Source organism: Macaca nemestrina, chromosome 7 (genome assembly GCF_043159975.1).
Source record: "Macaca nemestrina isolate mMacNem1 chromosome 7, mMacNem.hap1, whole genome shotgun sequence".
In the NCBI taxonomy this organism is placed as follows: domain Eukaryota; kingdom Metazoa; phylum Chordata; class Mammalia; order Primates; family Cercopithecidae; genus Macaca; species Macaca nemestrina.
In genome coordinates, this window is record NC_092131.1 from 22,818,528 (window position 1) to 22,832,870 (window position 14,343).

At 36.7% G+C, this 14,343-nt stretch overlaps 1 long non-coding RNA gene across 1 annotated transcript; it reads right to left on the reverse strand.

Annotated features, from left to right (window-relative positions):
* Positions 1-2,622: 2,622 nt before the first annotated feature.
* Positions 2,623-13,167, reverse strand: LOC139364087 (uncharacterized). The gene is made up of 3 exons (XR_011625342.1): positions 12,974-13,167; positions 4,866-4,997; positions 2,623-3,061 (listed from the first exon to the last, which is right to left on the reverse strand). It is a non-coding gene; the product is annotated as an uncharacterized lncRNA (long non-coding RNA).
* Positions 13,168-14,343: the final 1,176 nt, after the last annotated feature.

Genomic DNA, 14,343 nt, shown 5'->3' on the forward strand with positions numbered 1-14,343 from the left:
AACCACTAGTTTAGAGACACGCTTCGAGGAACAGTGTTTCTGGATCAAACATATTGAGGAAACGTTGCATTTTCTATCTTCTTTCTGAACCTATTTGCGTATCAATATCCTTGAGAAGTTCTGCAAAATATTTCAAAACATCTCCCGGTCCTTTTAAAACTTCCTAAATATAGATCTCATGTAATATCAATTATATCCTATAGAACTTTTATAGAAAACACTTTGCAGAATGCTGGCCATACTTTACTGGGTTACTATGCTGGTAATAGGAAAAGAAAGACAAGCTGGTAGTCAAAGGAAATTAGAGAAAGAATACACAGGAATTTTACAAGCGGAAGGACCATCCTGAAATGGTAAGCATTACATCAGTGTTACTTTGATTTAAACAGCAATGGCAGCTTAAAACAATGTAAAAACTGAAGAACAGACAATTTTATAAGCAATGGCATGTGTCTGATATGGTGGGAAATAATAGTGTCAGCACATTCCACATGGGTAATTGGTTTTCATTGTGCATATTTCCAGCAAATTGGGCCTTTTGCTCCTAATTTAAACACCCATTTTTGCCTAATTATGTTGTGTATTTACATCTCACATTATCTTTGTTAACACGTGGAAATTCAGCTGGTGACCTAGCAGGAAGTCCCCTTGAAGCCATAACTCTTAATTACCTTCCCTGGAGCAAGAGTGCTTTGAATTGAGAGGTAGTCAGAACTGGTTATAGGAAAAGTGCTGCAAAAAACACACAGATGTACAAGCCCTGATGGTTTTGATCTATACGTTTTTGCTCAGTGTTTTTTAGTAGTCAGTAGCATAGGCTTTTAATTCAAATAAGCTAGGTTCAAGTACACACTGTACTATTAACTAGGTGGTATGAGCTTAAGTTACTTGATTGTTCTGTGCCTTAGTTTGCTGAATGTTAAAACGGAGAAATAATAATAATACTTAAACCCATAGGAATTGAGACAAACAGACGTGAGAATATGTGTAAAGCATCTGAAATATAGAGCATGCTCACTAAAAATGACACTAGCTTTATAACTGTTCATTCTAATTATTTCCTTGTGTGTAGTGAGACGTGATTAAATATTTGCTGCCCCCAAATTATATTTATAATGAATGGTATTCATTAATAATGAGCAAGCCATTAATTTCTGTCCTTATTTGAATTATTTTTCTATTTGATGTTTTATATTCTCATTAAAAATACGAATGCATCAGCTTTTTGTTCCATATTTAATGTTAAAATATTAATTTGCTTTTTGGTGTGCTAATTATATATATTTATATATGTATATATTTTGAGATGGAGTCTCACTCTGTCGCCCAGGCTGGAGTGCAGTGGCACAATCTCGGCTCACTATAACCTCCAGGTTTAAGCGATTCTCATGCCTCGGCCTCTTGAGTAGCTGGGATTACAGGCATGTGCCACCATGCCCGGCTAATTTTTTGTATTTTTAGTAGAGACAGGGTTTTACCTTGTTGGCCAGGCCAGTCTTGGACTCCTGACCTCAGGTGATCTGCTCGCCCCAGCCAAAGTGCTGGGATTACAGGCGTGAGTCACCTCACCTGGCCGCTAACTGCATTCTTAAAGAAATATTTGTTCAATGTGTTAATGATTTTAAACATTATTAAATAAAATCATTGGAATAAAAACTAAAATCAACTATTTCATGATGCTTGAGAAAGCCTATATGTATTAAAAGCAAATGAATTTGAGACAGAGAAAAGAGAGAAATAGATGCTGTGAAGCCCTGGAATTATGTCCTTTCTAAATTCAGCTTAAACGCTGCAGTTTTGTGTTTCTGTCATGTGAACCACTATGTTTTGTTTTTTATTTGCAAGGTAATTAAGTCATGTTTCTGCAATTTGCAATTAGAAGAGTTGCTCCTATTTAAATCAAGGAGGGTAGGTATGTTATCCAAACTAACACGGCTGATTAGTCGTAGAAGTAAGAATCAAACCTAGGTCAGTTAGTGCAAAAGCCTGTTCTTTGAACACTGGAGACAAACATAGTTTGACAAATAAAAAAATCCAGCAATCAGTTTTTAAATTGGGTTATTTGTTTTCTTGCTACTGAGTTGTTTGAGTTTCTCATGTATTTTGGATATTTACTCATTATCAGATACAAGGTTTGCAAATATTTTCTCTTAATCTATAGGCTGTTTCTTCACTCTCATTTCCTTTACCATGCAGAAGCTTTTATTTTTTTTCTAAATGTTCATTAACTTAAAAACAGATACTCCATTAATTTACTCATACTAATCTTATTTGATCTAAACTTTTCAAGGGATTTTTTTTTTTGTATTTTCATTGGTATATTATAGTTGTGCATAATTTGGAAGTATTTGTGACATTTTGATACATTTACACAATGTGTAATTATCAAGACAGGGTAACTGGGATCTCTGTCACCTCAAACATTTATCTTTTCTTGTGTTGGCAACATTAAAATTCTTCTAAATATTTTGAATTATATAATAAATAAGTATTAAGCATAATTGACTTACAGTACTATTGAATACTAGAACTTAATATGAGCTACTTATTTATTTATTTTTATTTTATTTTTCCATAAGTTATTTGGGTACAGGTGGTATTTGGTTAATGAGTAAGTTCTTTAGTGGTGATTTGTGATTTTGTTCACCCATCACTGAAGCAGTATACACTGAACCATGTTTGTTGCCTTTTATCCCTTGCCACCCACACTCTTCCCCCAAAGTCCCCCAAATCTATTTTATCATTCTTATGTCTTTGTGTCCTCATAGCTTAGCTCCCACATATCAGTGAGAGCATACGATATTTGCTTTTCCATTCCTGAGTCACTTCACTTAGAATTATAGTCTCCAATCTCATCCAGGTCGCAGAAAATGCTGTTAATTCATTCCTTTATATGGCTAAGTAGTATTCCAGTAGATGTTAGCATGAATGCAGTGATCAGGGAACACTTGTACACTGTTGGAAACTAGTGCAGCCACTATGGAAAACAGTATGGAGATTCCTTAAAGAGCTAAAAGTAGAACTATCATTTGATCCAGCATTCCCACTTCTGGGTATTTACCTAGAGGAAAATAAGTCATTATATGAAAAAGATACTTGCATATGCATGTTTATAGCAGAACAATTCACAATTGCAAAATCGAGGAACCAACCCAAATGCCCATCAGTCAACAAGTGGATAAAGAAACTGTGGTGTGTATATATATATACACATATATATGTATATATATATATATGATGGAATACAATTGATTCTACTTCTAGGTATCCACTCAGAGGACTTGAAATCAGTATGTTGAAGAGATATGTGCACCCATGTTCATCGCAGCATTATTCACAATTACCAAGATGTAGAATCAACCTAAGTGTTCATCAGTGGATGAATGGATAAATAAAATGTACATATATGAAATGGAACATCATTCAGCCTTTAAAAAGAAGGAAATTCTGTCATTTGTAACAATGTGAATAAACCCAGCTGACATTGTACTAAATTAAATAAGTCAGCCACAGAAAGACAAATACTTATATGTAGAATCCAAAACAATCAAACTCAAAGAATCAGAAAGTAGGATGGCATTTATCAGAGACTAGAGGATGACAGGGCAATAGAGAGACGTTGGTCAAAGGGCATCGAGTAGTTAGATAGGATGAATACAGTGGTTGTGCTCTACTCACAGCATGGTGACTATAGTTAATAGTAATGTATCATGTGTTTCAAAATTGCTGAGCATAAATTTCAAATATTCTTATTACAAAAAATAAGTATGCAATGTATTAATTAGCTTGATTTAACCATTCCCCATCATATACATATATCATAACATGACATTGTACTCTGTAAATATATACAATTATAATTTGTCAATTAACAACAAAAATGGATTTTAAAATATCAGTAATTAGTGTGAGAGTGAGATGAATACCTTTTAATAATTCTTGGACTTTTTCTAATTCCTTAACTAACATACTAAAAAGTGGATGAAATGTTAAAATGTAGTCCTAAATTCTCATTATCAGTAACTACTTTCACGTGAAGTCCTTTTAAAACAATTAAAATTGATTTTAATAGCTGATTATTGAATAAAAAGCCCAAAGAGGCAACTTTTCCTAACCAGGTCATCAATTGTGATGCTAAAACAGCGATATCATGTTCACATACTGTTAAATCAGATTTTTAGAGACTGTTGTCCTATACTGGTGGCATCCAGGAGCACATTGCCCAAACAGAAGCTAAACACTTGGTATGGTCCAAGGTAGACAGACAAAGAGCTGAAGCTTCTCTAAGCTGTTGAAAATAATGCACCAACAACTCAACTGAGAAGCTGATGATAATGCAATAATGGAACTGGAGAGCCTGTAATAATATTTTGATTTTGTGGGAAATGTCTTTTCTTGATGGGAACTGATAATAAGCTGTGACTATTGACATAGAGATGTAGAAGTTTCCCTGGCATTTGGGCTCCGAATGCTCTTTATATTACTAAGTCTGGTAATTCATATGAACAAGGATGCCCCATTCTGACCACCCTCATAAGAACCTCAAATGAATGACATTTGGTAAGTAAAATCATCATTTTTTTTTTTTTTTTTTAAGTCGCCGAAAGCACACGCAGTCTGCAGTGGCTAGAGTTGACTATTTCCCCAGGGGTAGGTGTTATGATTCCCCACACTGTCTTAGAAGGTCCACCGCTGCCAGAATGTTTCATGGGGTGCTCTTACACATCATCCAACATGAGCTAATATATCATTTTAACTGCAGTTCTGGGAAACACAAATGGAGATGTTGGGTTGGAAATATACGAGGTGTATTGAACAGGGGGTGTTTTGATTGTGAATGCAGAGAATCTCAAGAAAATACGTACTCCTCTGAAACTGTTTCCGTATGTTTCCTGATCCACAGATTTCGCTACAGGAGACATGGTGTTATCTTGATTAATGCCTTCATCGTAAATACATGAGAAATGAGACCTTATGTCCATTCTGGCCCTTTCTCACTGTAACAAGATCAAAGGAAATAGATTTCATTCTGCTATGAAGGTATTTTTTTTTTATGTTGTGTAATGTGAAAAGGTGACCCACTCTTATAGCAGCTCTACTTTTATGCATGCCTGTAAAGACAGAAGAAGATAATTTCTAAGGTTAAGATCTCTTTTTTATTCTCTAAGAGATAATTTTATTTTATTTTTTTTTACACCACATGAGGGTGTTACAGAAGATAACAGTGTTTTCCTTTTTAGTACTCATTCTTGTCATATCTTGGAAAAAGAAAATAAAGGTGATGTTTGTCAGTTGTATCCAACAAAATGTTTACTAAATTTTTGTTCTTTGGGGTTATTTAAAGGTTTTTTTGGTGTTTAATTATGACAGAAATTTGTCATAATTTTCTATTTAAAGCAGTTTTCATTGAGCATCCTATATATTTGTTTACCTGTAGGTTAAATTCTTAGCAGCAAAGATGATAATGGCTAAAAGTAATTAGCTAATTCATTACATTCTGATGTTTTGAAGGAAATATTTTATACGCACATAAAACTGAAAATTTTCATAAAATTTAACCGGTTTTATTCCTTTAGACAATTTGGCATTTATTTTTGCTTAGTAAGGCTAATCCTAAACAATGATTACAAAAAAAAAAAAAACAAAAAACACCCAACACTATTATTTCCATTTGTAGCATTGTTTTTACATGTGCATTTTTAATTCATAGAAAATCGATTTCTGCCTAAGAAAGGCAGAAAAGGAAGCAAGTTTAATTTTTTTCTCCAAAGGTTTAGCTTGATTTCCCAATGCCATTTCATTCTCTGGAGAAGGGAAGTGTTAAATTGAGAAGAGTTTCTTAAGCACCCGGAGCATCAGTTATCTTATCAATAAAGTTATTGTTGCCTCTTCAGCGGGTAGTACTAAATAGCTAACAAAATAGCCCATGTGAAAACAACCCATAACCACAAACAACGATTTAACATTTTAAAGATTGAAAACTACTGTTTCAACTTGTCAGGACTTTTGTATCGTGTATGCTAATTAAACTCCTAAGATGAAAATTTATTTCAGTGAAAGCTATAGTTTTCCTTAAAGGAAAAAATTTGCATACACAAATTTTTTATGTTATATCCTAAAGGATGATTTTCTTTGCAACAATTATTGACAAACTACTGGGTACTCCAGTCACGGGAATACTAAGATGAGGCTATTGACACATCAGGTGATAGGCATGGGCTTTGACTTCATTTGTTATGTGATGGAAAAGGATTTTCTTGGAGTCATTTTCCCTTGTGACATACCTTGCAATTGAAAGCCAGAACACAGTAGATGTTCAAGGCATTCTAGTTGATTGAATTCGCATGGCTGGGTTTGGCAATTCAATCCCTGACTATAACAAAGAAAATGGCTAAATAATCCCCGTTGTGACACAGTCCAATATCCTGAGGTCAGACACCAGGCCTCAATTTTATTAGAGCTACACCTCAATTAACAATATTTAGCCAGCAATAGGCAATTTATGAATTTTATTCTATTAGGTATTGATGTTAGTTCATTTGGATTTAAAAATGTTAAAATGCAGCAGATTTTTTTTTTTTTTTTTAAAGACAGAATCTTGCTCTGTCGCCCAGGCTGGAGTACAGTGGTGCCACCTCAGCTCACTGCAGACTCCGCCTCCCAGGTTCAAGTGAATCTTCTGCCTCGGTCTCCTGAGTAGCTGTGACCACAGATGCGTGCCACCATGCCCGGCTAATTTTTGTATTTTTAGTAGAGATGAGGTTTCACCATAGGAACTCCTGACCTCGTGATCCACTAGCCTCGGCTTCCCACAGGGCCAGAACCACCGGCATGAGCCACCGCCCCGGGCCAAATGCAGCTGATTCAGAGGCATTCACAATCTGTGTATGCACCTAGAGTTGGCTGCCAAACAGGAGCATTCTTTGCAAAGTCTTAGGGGAATAAGGGAGAGAAATTCTGCAGAACTAAACAGGCAGGCGGCCCATTGGGACACATGTTTCCTGTAACGGGTAGTGTGCCAGTGCACAGTGTTGAAGGGCATAAATAAAACGTGATGGAAATAGAAAGGAAAGAGAGACTCTATTTCCACAGGGACATATTAAGTATAGTGATAATATTCTAACAACAAGTTATATAACTTTTTGCCCAAATCTATTTTTAAAGTGGAAGATTAGAGTTGAATTTTGTTCAAAAACGAAGGTTATGTTCCCTATCAGTTAGTTTTTGAAATAGATGACAGATTAATAGCTAAAGGCCTCTCATTTTAAATATGCAACCAAAACTTTAGGATGATAAACTAAGTGTAATATGGCATGTTAAGAAACATCACTTTGGTCTGGCAACATAAAACTGGAATATAGATGAGCTATGGTTTACAAGCTGTGTCCCACCCAGAATTCATGTGTTGAAACATAATGCAAAATGTGAGAGTACTAAGAGGTGGGGCTTTTGGGGCTATGCCCTCATGACTTAATGAAATTAGAATAGAGGCTTCAGACAGTTGCCTCACTTTATCTTGCTCTCTTTCCCCTCTGCCTTTTACAATGTAAAGATGCAGTAACGGTGTACTATCAATGAGCAATGGTGCCTCACTGGACACTGAACCTGCTGGTGCCTTGATCTTGGACTTCTCAGCATCCAGCTGTTACGGTAGGTAGATAAGTATGGCAGGAGATAGCTCCCCCTACCAGCACACACTATCCTCACCATCAGGTGATGATCAAGCAGATGTTAACTGTCTCTCTAAAAGCATAATTGGTCATAGCCAGTGCTGGAGAAAGGCAGTCTCTAAATAGACAGAAACACCTGAAACTGGTGATCAGAGGCTTCCTGATAAGATCTCAGGAGTTGGGTGAGTGGGCTCACACGTGTGCACTGAGACAAAATGGTGGAGTTAAACTGGTATATGACCTTGTAGGAGCATTTGACTGGTAAAGGAAGAACGACTTCAGTGAGCATGAGCACAACTCCAGTAAACAGACTGTGCATGCTCCCCTCCCAAGTGCTAGCAGGCCACTGCACATACAGACAACTCACCCCAAGGGAAGAATCAGGGGAGAAAAGATACAAGACCCCAGAGTATGCCAACTGCAATTAGTCCATTCTTATGCTGCAATTAGTCCATTCTCATGCTGCAGATAAATTTATAAAGATAAAGAGGTTTAATAAACTCACAGTTCCACCTGGCTAAGGAGGTCTCACAATCATGGTGGAAGGCAAAAGGCACGTCTTACATGGTGGCAGACAAGAGAGAATGAGAGCCAAGTGAAAGGATAAGCCCCTTATAAAACCATCAGCTCTTGTGAGACTTACTTGCTACCACCAGAACAGTATGGGGGAACTGCCTTCATGATTCAGTTATCTCCCATCGGGTTCCTTCCACAACCCATGGGAATTATGGGAGCTACAATTCAAGATGAGATTTTGGGGGGGGACACAGCCAAGCCATATCATCAACATATAAAACCATAAATCAATGGGTAAGCCAGGCACTTCATCTCTCAGGTCACCAGCTTGTCCGTCTCCCAAATGTACTATGCTTCTTTTCATTCCTGTTCTAAAACTTTTTAATAAACTTTTGCTCTTGCTGTAAAACTTGCCTCAGTCTCTCAATCTACCTTATGCCCCTCAGTGAAATTCTTTCTTCTGAGAAGGCAATAATTAGGTTGCTGTAGACCTATACAGATTTACTGCTGGTAATACAGACAGTGAGAAAATACATTTTTAATATTTATAAATTATCTTGTCTCAAATATTCTGTTATAGCAGCACAAATAGTTAAGACAATGTGTTATGGGCTGAATTGTATCTCCCCAGTGTTTACATGTTGAAGTACGAGCCCCTAATACCTCAGAAGGTGGCTATATTCAGGGATACCGTGTTTGAAGAGATAGTTAAGGTAAAATGATTTACTATGAGTGGGCACTAATTCAATATGACTGGTGACCTTATAAGAGGAGATTAGGACACAGGCACACAGAGAAGAAAGACCATGTAAAGACACAGGGAGAAGACAGCCATCTACAAGACAAGAAGAGAGGATTCATGATAAATCAACCCTGCAAGCACCTTATTCATGGACATCTAGCCTCCAGAACTGTGAGAAAATAAATTTCTGTTGTGTAAGCCAGCCAGTCTGTGGGACTTTGTTCTAGAAACCCTAGCAAATTAATACAATGAGATTCATGCATAATTTTCTTCAGTATTTTTGCATTCTACAAAATATGTTTTCTCTCAAATTCAGTTTTGTATAGGGAATTCTACAAAGGTGAATTTGTAGAAAGGTGATTTTTTATTGATTATCACAGTGACTAAGATTATCTCTCTCTTTTGACCAGATCAGCACTGTTCTTATAGTTTTGACAAAAGAAGATAGCTTAGAGCAGTCTGAGATATGTGAGGTACACAGGTCCAGAGACATATGAGTATGGGCATTGTCATGTACTTCCCCATCCACACTTGAGGCAATTGTTTAAGGTCAGTTTCCTCCCGACTTGCTGCCTCACCCATTATGTTCATGTTCCTGGAATTTGTGATACAAAAAGCAATATATAATCAATAGCTTATGTTATTTTAATGTAATTGTTGGTAAGCAAAACAGAAACTGCCTCTCCTTTGCCTTTAAAAATCCACCTGGATCTGCCTCTAATGGAAACATATATTCAGGGCAACTTGAATCTATGCACCTGGGTTGCAATCCTCAATATTGGACCCAGTAAACTCCTGACTTACATTAATTTTACCCAGGCTTTTTCCTTTCAGGTCAAGATATCTTATTATTTGCTTCTTATGACAACTTTGTAATTCATGTATTATTAATTCATGAATTTATGATGAAAAGAGGCAAAGACAGCTTAAGCAATTTGCCATGTTCACACAGCTTATAAATCACTGAGCCAAAGATCAAAACTAGATATTTCTTACTCTCAAACATTTTTTAAATCACTATGCAATCTTTACTTGTGCCTATCTTTTACAAAAAGACTGGCAATGAGCAGTTCAAATGGCAGACTCTCAAAGGCTCTACTAGAAATAACATTATTTCAGTTAATTGAAGTTGTTAGGGCTCAGGCAATGATACCCCAAAGTACGGCATTTCAACTTGCTGAGTACTTGAATTCAAGGAAATTAAGAGGCCTCAGAAATAAAACTCCAAACCAATGTCTCTCTCTGACTTTTCCCAGCCTCTCTGTCTCTCTGATCCTCTTTTTTCTTTTTTTCCTAAAGCACTAGAAGGGACTACCTCTGAAAGTTCCTTATCTGACTGAGAACACTTGTTTCCAAAAGAAATGTGATTGTCTTAAAACCCTGTCCCTAGTAATCTCATCAGATACCCAGGAAAGATCAACAACCTGAGAAGAGAAGAGATTGTGATTCAAGATAACACCCAGAAAGATTTTTCAACTATTCTTCTAAAGGTAGCTCTGAACACTTACCTGGGAAACTTTATCTGCATAATTAAACAACCTTTGTTCATAATGAGGTTCTGCCCCTCATCTTTCTGCCATCTACCCCAGAGCTCAAAGGAAATTTGTTCCAGGCCATTGTCCTATATGCTCATTTATTTCCTCTGAACATTATTTACTCCTTTTTTTTTTTTTGAGATGGAGTCTCGCTCTGTCACCCAGGCTGGAGTGCAGTGGTGCAATCTCAGCTCACTGAACGCTCTGCATCCTGGGTTCATGCCATTCTTCTGTCTCAGCCTCCCAAGTAGCTGGGACTACAGGTGCCTGCCACCATGCCCAGCTAATTTTATTTTTTTGTATTTTTAGTAAAGACAGGGTTTCACATGTTAGCCAGGATGGTCTTGATCTCCTGACTATGTGATCCACCTGCCTCAGCCTCCCAAAGTTCTGGGATTACAGGCCTGAGCCACCGCACCTAGCCCATTATTTACTCTTAAACCCTCCTTTCCCCTACCCTGTGATAAAGAGCACATAGGCATCTGGACCTTGTTACATTAATGTGTAATCACTCTGCTGGAAATCCCTCAATTTATTTAACTTGTGTAGGTTAAAAATATTTGTGCCTTTTTTCTCCTATTAGTCTGTCTGCTGTCACTTATTTCATCAAAGCTTCAGAGAAGTCAGAAGAGAAGTTTGATTTCCATCCCTAAAAAATATTCAAGATTTTCTCCTGTCATATTTATAATCTAATAGATTGGCAGTAAAAGAGGAAAGAATAATTCAAGTACAGAACTAGAGGGTTCTAAAGGAAAATTGTTCTGGGTACTAATAAATAACATAATTCACTCAATAAATCTTTATTGAGCACTTCTTCCAGTCACCATTCAAACATGTGAGAAAGTTTGAAGCGTTGCCCTAAGAGTTGAACATAGGCATAGTCCTGAATTCACAGAGTTTAGAGCATGATGGGAGAAAATAGACAAATTAAAGTATCAATTAAAAATTTTTTAATGCTACAAGTGCATAAATGACTTGGGGATTTAAACATAGCTTATGGCTCAGACTTTGAGGTAAGATTTGTAAGCAAAAGGAGAGAATCTCAATAAAATAGAATCAAGGTAAAAGGATTTGGGGATATTGAAAATAAGGGAAAATATGAGTAGAAATTTCTGGTTATATCTCATTTCTTAGCATAATTTGAATTTTCAAAGAAGAAAGGATACATATATATTCTTAGCTTAGAGATTAGAGTCCTTCCTGATAATGTCAAGTATAATATATATATCTTTTTTTTTCTTTAGGAAATGTATAAGAATTCCTAGGCTTCAACCAAATATTGTGCCTATATTTTAGACTTGTCTTAGAAAGCCTTGGTTTTTCTGAAGCTGTTGATCATTGAACATGTGTTATATTAGTTTCCTAGGGCTGTCATATGAACACAAACTGTGTGAAGATCACAAAAATTTGTTCTGTTACGGTTCCAGAGGCTCGAAGTCTGGACTAAGAGTTGGTAGGGTTGGTTCCCATTGGAGTCTGAGGGAGAATCTGTTCAATGCTTCTCTCCTAGCTCCTGGTGGTTGTGGGTAGTTCTTGCCAATCCTTGGTTTGTAGATGCATCATGACATTCTTTGCCTTAATCTTCACAAGATGTTCTTTCCTGAGTCTCCTCTCCTCTTCCTATCAGGACACCAATCATATTGGATCAAGACCCACTCTAATGGCTTCATGTTAACTTGATTACATCTACAAAGGTCCTATTTTTAAGTAAGGCCACATTCCAGGTACTGGTATTAGAACTTCAACATATTTTTGGGGGTACACAATTCAACCCATAGTATATACCTCTATAGAAATATCTTCTTCGGCATCCATGATGCTTATATCAGTCATTTATAGTGAGAATAATGCTGTGTAGCAAATAGTCACAACACCTCATAACATGCAATCATAAATTTGGATGTTGGTTCACAGATCTGAAGATTGGCCATTTCTGCTGACCTGAGCTGGGCTCTGTGTTCTCACTCTCACTTAGACTCCTGAAGTCAGCTGCAGGTGAACTAGTTTTCTTTGCTGACTCTGGCTGGACTCTCTCACATGTTTGAATGGTGACTGGAACATCTGAGCTGCTTGTTTCTGCTCCACTTATCTCATCTTTGAGCATGCTAGGCTGAGGAGCAAGAAGGAAGGTGCTAACACAGTGCTTGTTCAAGCTTCTGTTGTGTGAAATTTGTTGTTATCCCATTGGCCAGAGCAAGTCATATGGCTAAACTCAGAGTCAAAGTAAAGGACACCACCAAAAACATAGAAAGATTTGTAGAGACCAGGAAACATTGGGACCGTTAGTTCAACCAATTTATAATGTGCTAAACTTATTTTTCTCTCATCTACTCTGCTTCTCATTTTTAAAGTTCATCTTTACTTTTTTTCTTACATATAAGCTCCCCCAGCCCCTTAAGACAACTTTTGAATTATTCTCTACTCTTCTCTCTATACCCACTCAGACATTTAACTTAAATTTTCTTCTTTTCAGAAATATTTAATTTTGTTTGTTTGTACACACCAAATACCTTGGATGTCCTAAAATGAAATTATGCCTCCTCTGCTCTTCTTCTGTCAATAACCGCCCTTTCACTGCCCGTGAGATTACAATTACTTGTCCAGAACAAAATTTTTAAAGTTGTTTCTCTTTCGGCATTTCCTTTAAATGTTCTTCCTGTAAAATATGTTTTAGATTTATCTCTTTTCTTCTGTTCTTAACACATCAAATAAGCTCATACTTTAACACTTGAATTATTTGTTTTTCATAATCTATTACATATGCTTTCATTAGAATTACCTTAGCTCAAATATTATTTTCACTTTGGCACATGCTTTCCACAGTTACAACAACAAAATGAATTTCAGTTTTTCATTTTACTGCTTAACCCTTCTGGCTCTTTGCCAGCTTGTTCCCATCCTGCCTTTTCAGCTTTATTTATTAGTGTTTCCTTGTAAGAGTTACAGCTTCCTATGGGCAAGACTTTGACTCTGTTATTGTTAGTAAGCAGCACAGTATCTTGCCAAGCAAGATATAGGGTACAATATATATTTTGAACAGACTTAGAGTCACATATTCCCACTTTCTAATCAAAATGCTATCTTCCCCTTTACTTCTGTCTTTGACTTTTGCCAATACCAGCCTAGAATGCCACCTCCTCACAACTGTAAAATACCCCTCAAAAGGATACAGAGCAGAAAGGAATGCCTCTTTTCTCAGCATGCTCATAATTTGTGGGGAGGAAGCCAAATAAACAAGTGACTATAATAAATTGTAGTAATTGCCAGGACAGAAATATTCATTAAAAGGTATGGAAATGTAGAAAAGGATACATAATCCAGCATCGATGGGACAAGCAAGTCTTCCCGAAAAGCGAAAGAGAGTAGAATTATTCAGTCAGAGAAGACAGAGAGCAGAGCGGGAGGCATGGATCGAGTTGGCTATGAAGAAAACAACAAACAGTATATTACTAAAAAGCGTTAAGTTGCTGATTGCTGAGATACAAATTGATAGGGAATGCAGTGGGTGTGAACCATATCTTGGAGGGTCTTTATGCCATGTGAAAGAACTTGAACTTAATAAATTTTGGGATGCTTGAAGGCAGTTTTAAGCAGGAGAATAACAGGTACAAGTTCACCATTCCAATCCTGGAACAAAACATTAAGTCCCAGGTCCCAGTATTTACATGGCACTTACAACCTGCAAGCTCTGAGACTCATTCTCTTAATCATCCTTTCAAATGTTGTAAGTAATCTGAGAAATATTTCTCAGTTAATATATTCGTGCCTTAATGGTTGACTTAGTTGACATTGTCGTTTTTCGCCAGTTGTTCTCAAATGATGGTCTTCCACAGACAAACCATTAGTGAAAAGGGGAAACAAAAGTAGGCTTTTCTAGTAA